At 41.0% G+C, this 11,359-nt stretch overlaps 1 long non-coding RNA gene across 1 annotated transcript; it reads left to right on the top strand.

Moving 5' to 3' along the window:
- Nucleotides 1-7,475: 7,475 nt before the first annotated feature.
- On the top strand, nucleotides 7,476-11,093 carry LOC140330522 (uncharacterized). Its single transcript, XR_011920754.1, has 2 exons — nucleotides 7,476-8,211; nucleotides 10,200-11,093. It is a non-coding gene; the product is annotated as an uncharacterized lncRNA (long non-coding RNA).
- Nucleotides 11,094-11,359: the final 266 nt, after the last annotated feature.

The raw sequence follows: 11,359 nt of genomic DNA, 5'->3' as shown, positions 1-11,359 counted from the left end.
GTGATGCAGCACTGTGCATCTGCCAAATAGGTATGACCAATCGGCTAAAAAATTAACCCCTACTTATCTGAATCAAAGTTTACATGTACTGTCCTTACAAAAGCTACAAGACCTTTTTGAAATGAAATTTTTGGATACTTTTTTGTTATCTGTCTCAATCGCCTCTGAAGAAGTCAAATGGTGAAACGCGTCAGTCACAAAGACTCACTTTATTGTTGTTCCTATAGACTATTTCCGCTTCTGCTACCAATCGGGACTTATATCTCGTAATTGTAACTAATTAACTGAACTCCGTTTAGAACTCTTTTTGTTATCTGTCTCAACCGGCCCTGAAGAAGCCAAACTGTGAAATGCGTCGGGCATTAGGACTCTTTTATTGTTGCTCTGACTGACTTTATTTGTTGCTCCTATGGACTCTTTCATCTTCCGCTACAAAGCGGGAGTTATATCTCGTAATTGTAACTAATTAATTGAACTGGATTTAGAACCATTTTTTGTATAACTTCATTAATATGTAAAACACATTTTTATTGCCATAAAAACCTTATTTTCCTGTTTTGTACTTATCGATAATATGAGTTAAAAATACTTTTTATGTGTAGATTTTTTAAAAAAGAATAAAAACCTTTATTAACTCCTGAGAATTTATTTATAAAGCAGTGAATCTGACATTCATTGCAACATTGCATGGTGGAGAATCTTCCAGGTCCATGTGTTTCAACAGCAATAAATGAGAAAGAAAGAAACTGAGGGCAAGCCACTATTTCAGTGTAGTCTGTTTATTTAACAAAGAAAAATGTATGCATCAGTGCATATGAAGGATCAAACAACTAGAACTACAACGTAAGAACATAAAACCTCATAAAACAAGTGTTTTATTCGCTGTCATAAAACGCATTAAAGTCAGGAGCTGATTCACACACACAGGTGAAAATGGGCCCTCAGGACTTGTTCATAACAGGACGCATGAATTAACATGTTGTGTTGACATACATTTTAAGCGCATTGCATTATGGTTTACAAAAACTGCTGGACATTTCGCAAAGAAACCTTGTTCATGTTTCTAAAATAAGTTCTCGATTATAAAAGCCAATGCACAGCGAGCCCGGCACTCTTTGCTTTGCAGGTTGATCTCTATTAAATCTTCACATAAATAAATGTATTGCTGCTGGTGTCAGACACAATATAAATGTTTTCCAAAATCTAATGTTTAGAAAATATGAAGATATTGATTGATATTGCTTTCATTTAGTTTAGATTATTTTTGTTTTATTTATCATTATTAGTATTATTATTATTATTATTATTATTATTATTATTATTTATTATGTATTTTTCATTGTTTTTAAAAACTTTGAAATTGTTATGGTAAATTAAAATTCAACTAGGGAATTAAACATATCCCAGATATAAAACCCTGTAAGACATAGTTGATCCAGAGGAAGGCAAAAAAAACCCCGGGTGCAATTTGCTTCAACAGGTAAAAAAAATCCTTCCTGATCCCGTGAGGCAATCGGATGTTCCCTGGATCTTTACTTTAATTCTTTAAAAAATCATTGTTCCAGAATCTTGCATTTCCTGCATGTTTGAAAATATTAGGTTTTTATTATTATAAAATATTTATTTTATTTTGTTAACCTGCTGATCAGTGTTTTGCAACCTTTTCATCATGTGAGAACCCTGAAATAACTTTCAGATCTACGTAAAGTAGGCTACATACACACGTGCAAAAATTATCATTAGAAACGAACGATTAACAACCGATCGTCCGATAATCGTTAGCAAAAAAAGTGCACAACGACTGGCCCACGACGATGATGAACAAGGATTGTCACTGGAAACGAACGACCGTCCAAGCGGATCTGATTGGGCGACGATCGTTCGCTATCTATTGTGTGTGCGGTCGTTCAGTGATTGTGGATGGTTCATTGATACACTTTCTCCTTTACATCTCACTTCCTGCATCGCTCAAACGATTGTATTTAGCGTGGGTACAATATTGCTGAATTATATTTGTACGATCGTATCACTACAGCATGTACAGAATTGTGCACAATATGATCATTCAAAATGATTGTGAATAATCATTGATCAGTCGTTAATCGTTCATTTTCCATTTACAATTAATACACGCGTGTACGTAGCCTTAGGAGATCCCTACTTTAGTTACTATATGCACAGCTCACATTACATTATTGTGTTGGTGAGTGGGAAGAATGTTTCAATGTCACCCAGCCAAAAAAGATCATTGGTGTCACTTAAACTGACCTGAGAGGCACAAATTACTCGAGGGACCCCCAGCAACCTCTGGAGGAACCAGAGGAACTTAGAGTGACAACTCACCCCAAGCAGCTTTAAAGAGGAACTAAACTCAAAACTGCAAAAAAATTACACTTACCTTTAATCCTGCAGGACAGTCCGATCACTCCGGGGGTGTCTGGCATCTGGTCCTGCGTCGTCCCGGCATCCGTCCCGCAGCCAGCTCTCTGGGCACTGTCATCTTCTCTTCTTCTTCCTATTCTTCATCCTACGTCACCCGACCTAGGTACAGCATCAGGTGGCGTAGGATAAAAAAATTGCTGATCTCACTATGCATGTGTTTATTTTTATTGTGCAAAAAGGTTTCTTCTGCGCATGCCTGAGATGCTTGGGCATGCGCTGAAAGAGTGCCCAAGAGCCTCCCGGGATAGGTGACGTAGATATTCTGGGAGGCTTTGGGCTCCCATTCATTCTTGACCACCTAGGCTAGAAGTAGGCAAACTTTTATGACCACTAGGCCATTTTAGGGGTGGGCAGGAGTACACTAGGCCTGACTCTGAGTCCCGTTCTAATGGCTCTGCCCACCATCAGGGAACGCCCCATGAAGTGAAATCTCTCTCCTCTGTATGCATTGCGGAGGAGAGGGATTTACCTTCAGGGAGCTTTCCCTATTTACCACGCCGGTAGATTATCAGCGACGACCGCGGTAAATAGGGGAGCAACAGCGGGTTGCCGGCCGGCATTAGGCTGGATCAGCCACGGGGCGTTAGGCCGGAACGAACTAGGCTGTATCTGGCCTAAAGGCCGGAGTTTGCCGACCCCTGACCTAGGCGATCCAGAATTAGGAGGTGGTGCTCCACCTTTTTTTTTTTTTTAAAAAAAGGGTGTTGCACTTAAAAAAAAACAAACATAATTTTACCTTACATAAAAGGGTTCTCTACTCTTTTATATAAAGTGAAAATTCTGAGTTTAGGTATGCTTTAAGTGGGAGAAGTCTTGTCACCCTCCTTGACATTGGAGTGCTGGATAGAAACAAAGTTAGCTCACAATGGACAGCAGATGCAGAATAGACGGAGAAGGTGCAAAGCAGCATGGGGCATATCCAGCACCGGCTACTTAGGTTGCTGCTTTAAAACACAGGTGCACAGACACAGGTGCAGGAACATGACACCAAGGAACCATATAACAGCATTGTACAGTAAAGAAAAAAGTGGGTATTTCTTGTTTCGTTGTTGTTTCGTTGTTGCAAAAATGGCAGAGGATTTATTTGACTTTTTGTACATATTAACATCTAGTTATACTTTAACTATAAAGCACAGAAGGGGCCCCTGGGGCACAGAAATCACTAGTTAGGAACTGTACAGAACTTGCAGCTGCCTTAGTAAAGCCAAGCATGCAGTCATCACATGTCCCTGTGCCCACCCTCCCATGTAACACAGGCACAGCTGTTGGCTGGAAGGTTTCCCACTTTGGATTTGATAGGCTGGACTTCCTAACCTGGGAAGTGTTGGAATCAGGAAATCATTGATATTCTGCAAGGGAAGCAGGGTCAGGAGAGAGGACACTGCACAGGTGGGACACACACCATCATCAGATTGGGCACCGTGGAGTTCACAACTCTCTACAAGGGAACTACAAATCACAAAATGCCCAGAAACTTTGGCATCTTTATGTCTATATCTTTAGTCTATACATCTATATCTTTAGTCTTCCAAGATGAATCTTTCTAAAACAAACAGCAAGCTACAGGTTGCAGGATAGCCGGAAGGACTGGCCATCCTAAGGGGGCACCGTTTGGACAAAATATGCATGCCATGGCAAGTTTGCCACTTTGCAAATGATGGACACCAGGAAAAATGAATGTGCAAAAAATGGTGAGTTATAATCAAAACACATTAACTTGATATTGGCATTTTACAATAAAAGCTGCAAATATTTAGTGGTGGGATGAATAGTTTAGGGTCCATTTAGATCTGCAATAACGCATGGGCATCAATATGCATTGTGTTATGTCAGTGTATAAAAAAAGGGCAGCTATGCACCTTGATATGCTCAAAAAACACACACAACCTTTTTTTTATCCAACACACTGAAATTCAACTCATTACCCCATATTGCCTTGCATTGCAGCAAACTACAACACAGTTGTGCTGCCTTACCACAATGCAAAGATCTTAATGGGCTCTAAGTACAGTATAACACTTCCAGGAAGTTAAAATGTTTATGTAAGTGGTCTGTATATCAGACCAAAATGAGTGACAACTGAGCAGTCAAGGGGGACAGAGGGACCGGTTTCCAAAAGGACAAACATGATCGGTCTCTTCCATTTTGCTTCATTTTCCAGCAATGTACAGACTCCAGAATGTCGCATCTATTGCATTAAAAAAAGTTGTAATTATTAATTCAAAGTCTGCATTTGAACTAATTTGCGTTGTGTATTTGGCGACACCCCCTCTATTATTGAGATGAGCTCCAGAGTCTACAAAGGAACTGCAAACTTACTTGCAATAGCATATTTAAATGCATGCATTTGAGCAGTATTGCATTTTCACTATTATAGCATTGTGGTACAACATAAAACTCACAAACAAAAACCCTAACAATACTGTGACTGTAACAAGCAGCTGTATTTAGTTCATTGCATCAACATATTGGGCCTGATTTATTAAATCTCTCCAAGGCTGGAGAGAAATCACTTTCAACAATGAAGCTGGGTGATCCAGCAAACATGGAAGGGATCTGGTCCAGAACACAACAGTTGCTAGAAAATAGCAAAAGACTTTGAAGAAATCCATTCCAGGTTTGCTGGTTCACCCAGCTTCATTGTTGAAAGTGTTTTCTCTTCAGCCTTGGAGAGCTTTAATAAATCAGGCCCAATTAATGTGATGCATGGAGGCAGCCTATTTAAATGCATCAGCTGCCAACTCGCTATAATGGACAAAAAATTAGGCACATACTTTTTATTTCCAATTTAGCACTCATTAACACCCAGTAGTATTGTACTATGTATTATGGTGGGCTGCAATGCATCTGAGTTGGGTAACGTGACGGGTGTCATTGATAATGGCACTGCAATGCAATGATGGCCATAACATGCATGTTAATGGGTGCATTCCCCCTACTCATGGGTATGAATGGGCCCTTAATGTTGAACACTAACTTTAAAAACTTAATTAAGACACACAGGGTAATATTTGTCCCCCAGGTTATACACATCCATAGAAGCCAGCAGCATATGGTACACGGTTCTTTATTCCTTTTTTTTTTTTTTACAAAATATTGCATTCGGTCTTTCAGATCGTGTCTTTGTGTTGGTAAAATATGGAAGAAATAAAGTTCCATTGCACTTTGTGTCACATAAGCTTTTGTACGTTCCATTCCCCTGTAGGAATGTCAAGGAGAGAAGATGGGAGGAAACAGCTGGCCACTTATCGGACATCAGTCCAGCAGCTGCTGAAATGTTATGGAGCCAATAATTCTGTGAAGAGCCCAAAGACAGAAACTGAGCCGGTGAGAAATCACACATCCAGGTATGGTGTGCACAGCTGACCGATGCTCTGTACATTACACGATATGTGCCAGATGATCTGCAGCTGCTGAGCAACTACAAGTCCCAGCATAGTTTCCTCCACCCTTACTCTTTATATCAGTGTTGGGGTTCCTCCTTGATAGGGGTTTCTTGAGCAATGAGCAGTATGTACCTCTCAGGTCAGTTTAGGTAACACCAATGATTTTTCCCACTAGCCAACAATGTAAGGAATGTTTCCCTCTGACCACCACACATATACTGTGAGCTGTGGGTATAGTTATAGAAGGGGTTCCCTGAAGACCTAAAAGTTATTTCAAGAGTTCCCCCATGTTAAAAATATGGAGAAATGATGACCTAAATTTTTTATAGTACAGGCTTCCTATATGTCTCTGATTCGGGACTGCAGCCCATTGTCACCATACCCCATCACTGCTACCCGGAACGGGTAGACAATCTCCTGCAAAGAACAGTAAAGAGAACCTGACATTTTTATTGAAAGTTGCAGCAATGGCAGCCAAAATAAAATGCTGAATTCCAGCCCTGTCTCTATTTTTGGATTATTGGCTCCTCTGCAGTGAAATTGCTTGCTGTGATTTCACTGCATGCAGTCATCTTCTCAGCGCACACTAGAAAATTGCAAGTCAGAGCATCCGGCATCATCCAATCCTCAAATATGTGCACAAAATGTGACTAAATTGAAGCAGATGGGAGAACATGTGAGCCTACAATACAATGCTGTGGTCAACAAAAGCTTGAAATGGCTTATTGTGCCGCATGCTTTACTGCGCTTTGGGATAACAAGATAAAACTTTTATTGGGCATTACTGCAATAAGATTAACATACTTTAAGTGAACAGATTTATCTTTACAGGACCAGTCAGCAAGTTTTTTTTCTGTTGGTCCCCAATTATTTATTGTTATCATTATTAAATTGTATTTATATAGCGCCAACATATTATGCAGCGGTGTACACTAAATAGGGGCTGTAAATGACAGACAAATACAGACAGTCACACAGGAGGAGGAGAGGACCCTGCCAGAAGAGCTTGCAATTTAGGAGGTGGGGCAAGAATCACACAATAGGAGGGGGATATGGAGTGGTGGGTGAGTAGTGAGGGTTTAAGAGACAGAAGTCAGGTAGGCGAGGTTGAAGCGTTGGGTTTTGAGTGCTCTTTTAAATGAGCAGTAAGTAGGAGCAAGCCGAATAAAAGGAGGAGACCATTCCAGAGAGTTGGAGCAGCTCTAGAGAAGTCTTGGAGCTGTGCGTGTGATGAGGTTATGAGTGAGGAAGTCATTAGTAGGTCATCGGAGGAGCAGAGAGAGCGGCTGGGGGAGTATTTTTCTATCAGGTCAGAAATGTAAGTGGGACAAGAACTGTGGGGGGATTTGAAGTAAAGCACAGGAGCTTGAATTTGATTCTAAGGTGAAATGGAAACCATTGGAGAGAACTACAAAGAGATGCAGCAGAAGAGGAGCGGAGGGAAGGATGGATGAGTCTGGCTGCAGCATTCATGATAGATTGTAGAGAGAGTCAGGTTAGTGAGTTTCAGGAATCGGTCAGACATCCATGATGAGATGGCTGACAGGCAGCATGAGACCTTATCCAGGACTGAGGGAGACAGGTCATGTACAGAGAAAAGAGAACCGGTCCAAGGACTGACCCTTGGGGAACACCAACAGGGAGGAGAGTTGGAGAGGAGGAATTACAAGTGAAAGAAACTTGAAAGGAGCGGTCAGACAGATAGGAAGCAAACCAAGAGAGAGCAGTGTCACTGATACCAATGGTATCCATTTATGGTATCCAATACCAATCACATTTATTTTCATGGCGTCATAATAGCGTATGAGCACCATTTTTTTTCTTTTTGCACTGCAATGCGCAATGTTTCTGCCTGCGCTCTGTATTGCACTACAATTGAAATGCTTTTTATTATCTAGGTGCACTAGGAATACAAACACAACGCATCTTACTGAGCCACATGCTTTGTTGTGCATTGGGTTACCCTGTGTTGTATTATACATTACTATAACAGGTTCGGGGGCAGATGTAGCCAACAGTGGGCTCCTGAGCAGAACTGTCTTGCAGCCCCCTGCCAAATCGGCCTGGGGCTCCTTTGGGGGTCCCTGTTGTCTGATGAGGGTCCCTCATGCACTGGCACACTTTGCTCCTCCCTATGTCTGCCTCTGAAAAGGATCGCACATTTGGCTTTGCTGGACGGTTTGGGATCTTTCCCTTTGTATACTGGCTCCTTGTTGGCATTATATCACCCAGGAAGGGGGGGAGATCAGAGCTACATTTCATTAAAATAATCTTTTACAGCTTCCAGATCACAGAAATTTGATTTCCTGCCAATTTAAAGCTTTCAGTAGTGTGTCCGGGTCCATATCATCGAAGAACTCCAGCCTCAGCTCCACACACTCAGGTATGGGATGGATGTACATTCACTTCTCAATGTATGGGATTCACTGTATCTACCAAGGTGAACAAGGTGTGCTTCTGTACCTGGCCCCATTCAAAAGAGTTTGGCTTTTGCAATGCTGGATATTTTTCACATGGGGGGGCAGAAAGTTTACCTAGTAGGGCTCAAAAATGTTTGGATGGCTCAGTACAGTCATGCAAGAACTATTATTTATATAGTGCCAACATATTACGCAGATATACATATTACATATTACAATGTCCGTAGTCATGTCACTGTCCTCAAAGGAGCTCACAATCTAATGTCCCTTCCGTAGTTGTTTATCATTAATACAGTCTAAGATCAATTTTGGGGGGAAGCCAATTAACCTAATTGCATGTTTTTGGAATAGGGGAGGAAACTGGAGTACCAGGAGGAAACACACACAAACATGGGGTGAACCTGCAAACTCCATGCAGATAGAGTCCTGGCTGAGATTCAAACCTGGGACCCAGCACTGCAAAGGCCAGAGTGCTAACCACTGAGCCACCATGCTCCATATACCCAGTAACCAACCAATCAGAATCTTCTTTTAATTCACTTGATTTACTGAATTCTGATTGGTTGTCATGTTTAGCCCTGTGCATTATTTTTGCATTACATTGGCTTATGGTGTTTGCATGAAATGAGGCGAGCAGGTTCTGACATTGTTGCAGCTTCTAATGCACCTTGTGAAAAGTAATTTCAGTACAGGGCAGGAGACTGAAAGTAATTCTGGAGTTCAGCTTTAATGTGTCACCGCTGCTGAACCTTGTAAAATAATGATGGTGGTCTGATGGGTGAAAGCAGAAGCTGATCTTGTGCTAAATACTTATCAGCAGCTACAGGCTGTGATGACCCAGGAGGAGCCGCAGGAGATCTGTGCCGAGTGAAAATGATTTCTGTGTGATGGTGTGAACTCTGCAATCAGCAAACTTCTGCCGCAGTCCCGCAATTCTTATGTGTGCGCTGAAGTGACCCCGCTGTGCTTCTCCTGCCAATTCTGATCTAATAAATCAATCCCAAGAAAGATGAAAAGTTGGGACCTGCTAAAGGAATGAAGGAAAATAGCAACTTTTTACAGTCTTTCAATCACAGTTACATTGCAACCAGACTCAGATAAGCAACTTCAAACTTACACTTCAAGCTAAAACTTAGGTGATTATAAAAAATTCATAGTGAATGTAGTGAGGTCTTTATATAATTATATCAGACAAGTTTTCAAATGCAACTGGAGGTCTTTTATTCCCTGGCGGAAAACCTATTATTATTATTACTATTATTATTATTTTTATTATTATTAATAAACAGTAAATATATATTACGCAGCACTGTACATTAAAAAGAGGTTGCAAATGACAGACTTATATAGACAGTGACACAGGAGGAGGAGAGGACCCTGCCCCGAAGAGCTTACAATCTAAGAGGTGGGGGAAGTATCACACAATAGGAACGGGGATAAAACATGTGACCATCCTTCATTGGAGAATATTTCAGTGAATGTCAGATTCACTGCCTTATAAATACACCACCTAGTTAAGGATCTGAATATAACTCTTTGTCACTCCCAGTATAATATATCCAGAGAGTGAATTGAGGGTCAGTTGCAGGAGCCAATCAGACGATCTAAATACATTTCTGCTTGCAAGGAACATTCTGATGGGAGGAATGATGAGAATGATGAGTCATCAGTGTGCTTCTCCTTCTTCACTGTCCAATCACAGGCTGGGGGCGGGGAGGTGACCAGTCTGTAATACATAACTACAGCAGAGGAAAGTCAGGTCACCAACTGACTGTGCTGTCTTGTTAGGCTGTGTAAATCTGTGATCTGATTGAACAAAAACCCAAGTTGAAAGATGGTCTTTATTCATTTTTAACATTAACATTCCCACCCCAAACACCCTCCTGAATTGAAGCGTTCCTCCATATTGTATCACATCAATACCTGTATTTCTTTGTTCTGTCTTTTCCAGAATTAAAGATGATCCCTCCTCCAGTGCTCCCTCTGCGTTATTCTTCGAATTTGCCATCATTAAGTTTCCGGTGTGTTGGTGAACATTTCCCCCACTCACCTGACATGGAGCTCAGGAAATGGATTGTAGAATTTGGAGGGGATGAACGAGCAGCATTTATGGCGAGGGGACTACAGAGACTGCAGCTGGCATATGAGAAAGGTAAATCCGAAATGGATCAACAGACTGAAAGAAAAACAGCGCCCAGCGTGCAGTGAGAATGGATGGAGGATAACAGCAGAGCTGGTCATGGAGGTCATAAAGTGGAGGTGCCCGCTGGCATTGCCCGTACCTCTATGCCCATGTGGTGGAGTACAGAGAAACTAGAGCTGGTCCTATCCATAGGAAACCGTAGCAAATGGCAAGAAGAATCAGTTTCCTGAACCAGCCATGGGTGAATAACGCCAACCAAAGACATAGGAATATTCACATGATCGATATTTTGGGTTAAACGCCATCTTATGTATAATGGTACCTTAAAGCTACTGAAATAGTAAATATATTCTTCAATAACTACAAATGACTTAAACCTACTTTGCGTGCACCAACTGTCTTTGCAAACCTGGATATTTCCTTGTAAAGGTGGAAATGACATCAGCACTGTGCTGCCCAATCACTACAAAAGGGGCGGATACAAGACCGGTCACCCTGCGCAAGTAAAGGGAATAGTTAGCGGTCATTATTACATAAAGTTCCTGCACAAAGGAAAAGTTTTATGCTGGATTACTGTATAGCTCTAAAAAAAAGTATACAAAGCACACCAAGATTCCAGTAAAAATCAAACACATGGCTATTGTATGTAGACAATATTTGCTTATCTCGGAGTTTGAATAAAATATCGGTGATATACAGAACCCTCTGAGGTTTGTATTATATGCATGATATAAAAGCAGAAACAATACAGAGTAATGGTCTTTATGGGCACAGGGCAGCAGTGTAAGGGTGGCAGTGCCAAGCATTTTTGCCTAATTGGTGCCCCCTCCTGGTCACTTCAGGAAATAAATTGTTCAGTGAACATATTATATATATATCCTTCATATTGTTTGTTAGCCTGTAAAAATTTGCAATATTTTTCATTAACCTGGCCACAAATACAACACACAATACAAAAACAGTAAAAA

Source organism: Pyxicephalus adspersus, chromosome 5 (assembly GCF_032062135.1).
Source record: "Pyxicephalus adspersus chromosome 5, UCB_Pads_2.0, whole genome shotgun sequence".
NCBI lineage: Eukaryota > Metazoa > Chordata > Amphibia > Anura > Pyxicephalidae > Pyxicephalus > Pyxicephalus adspersus.
This window is presented reverse-complemented; position numbering and strand designations above follow the sequence as displayed.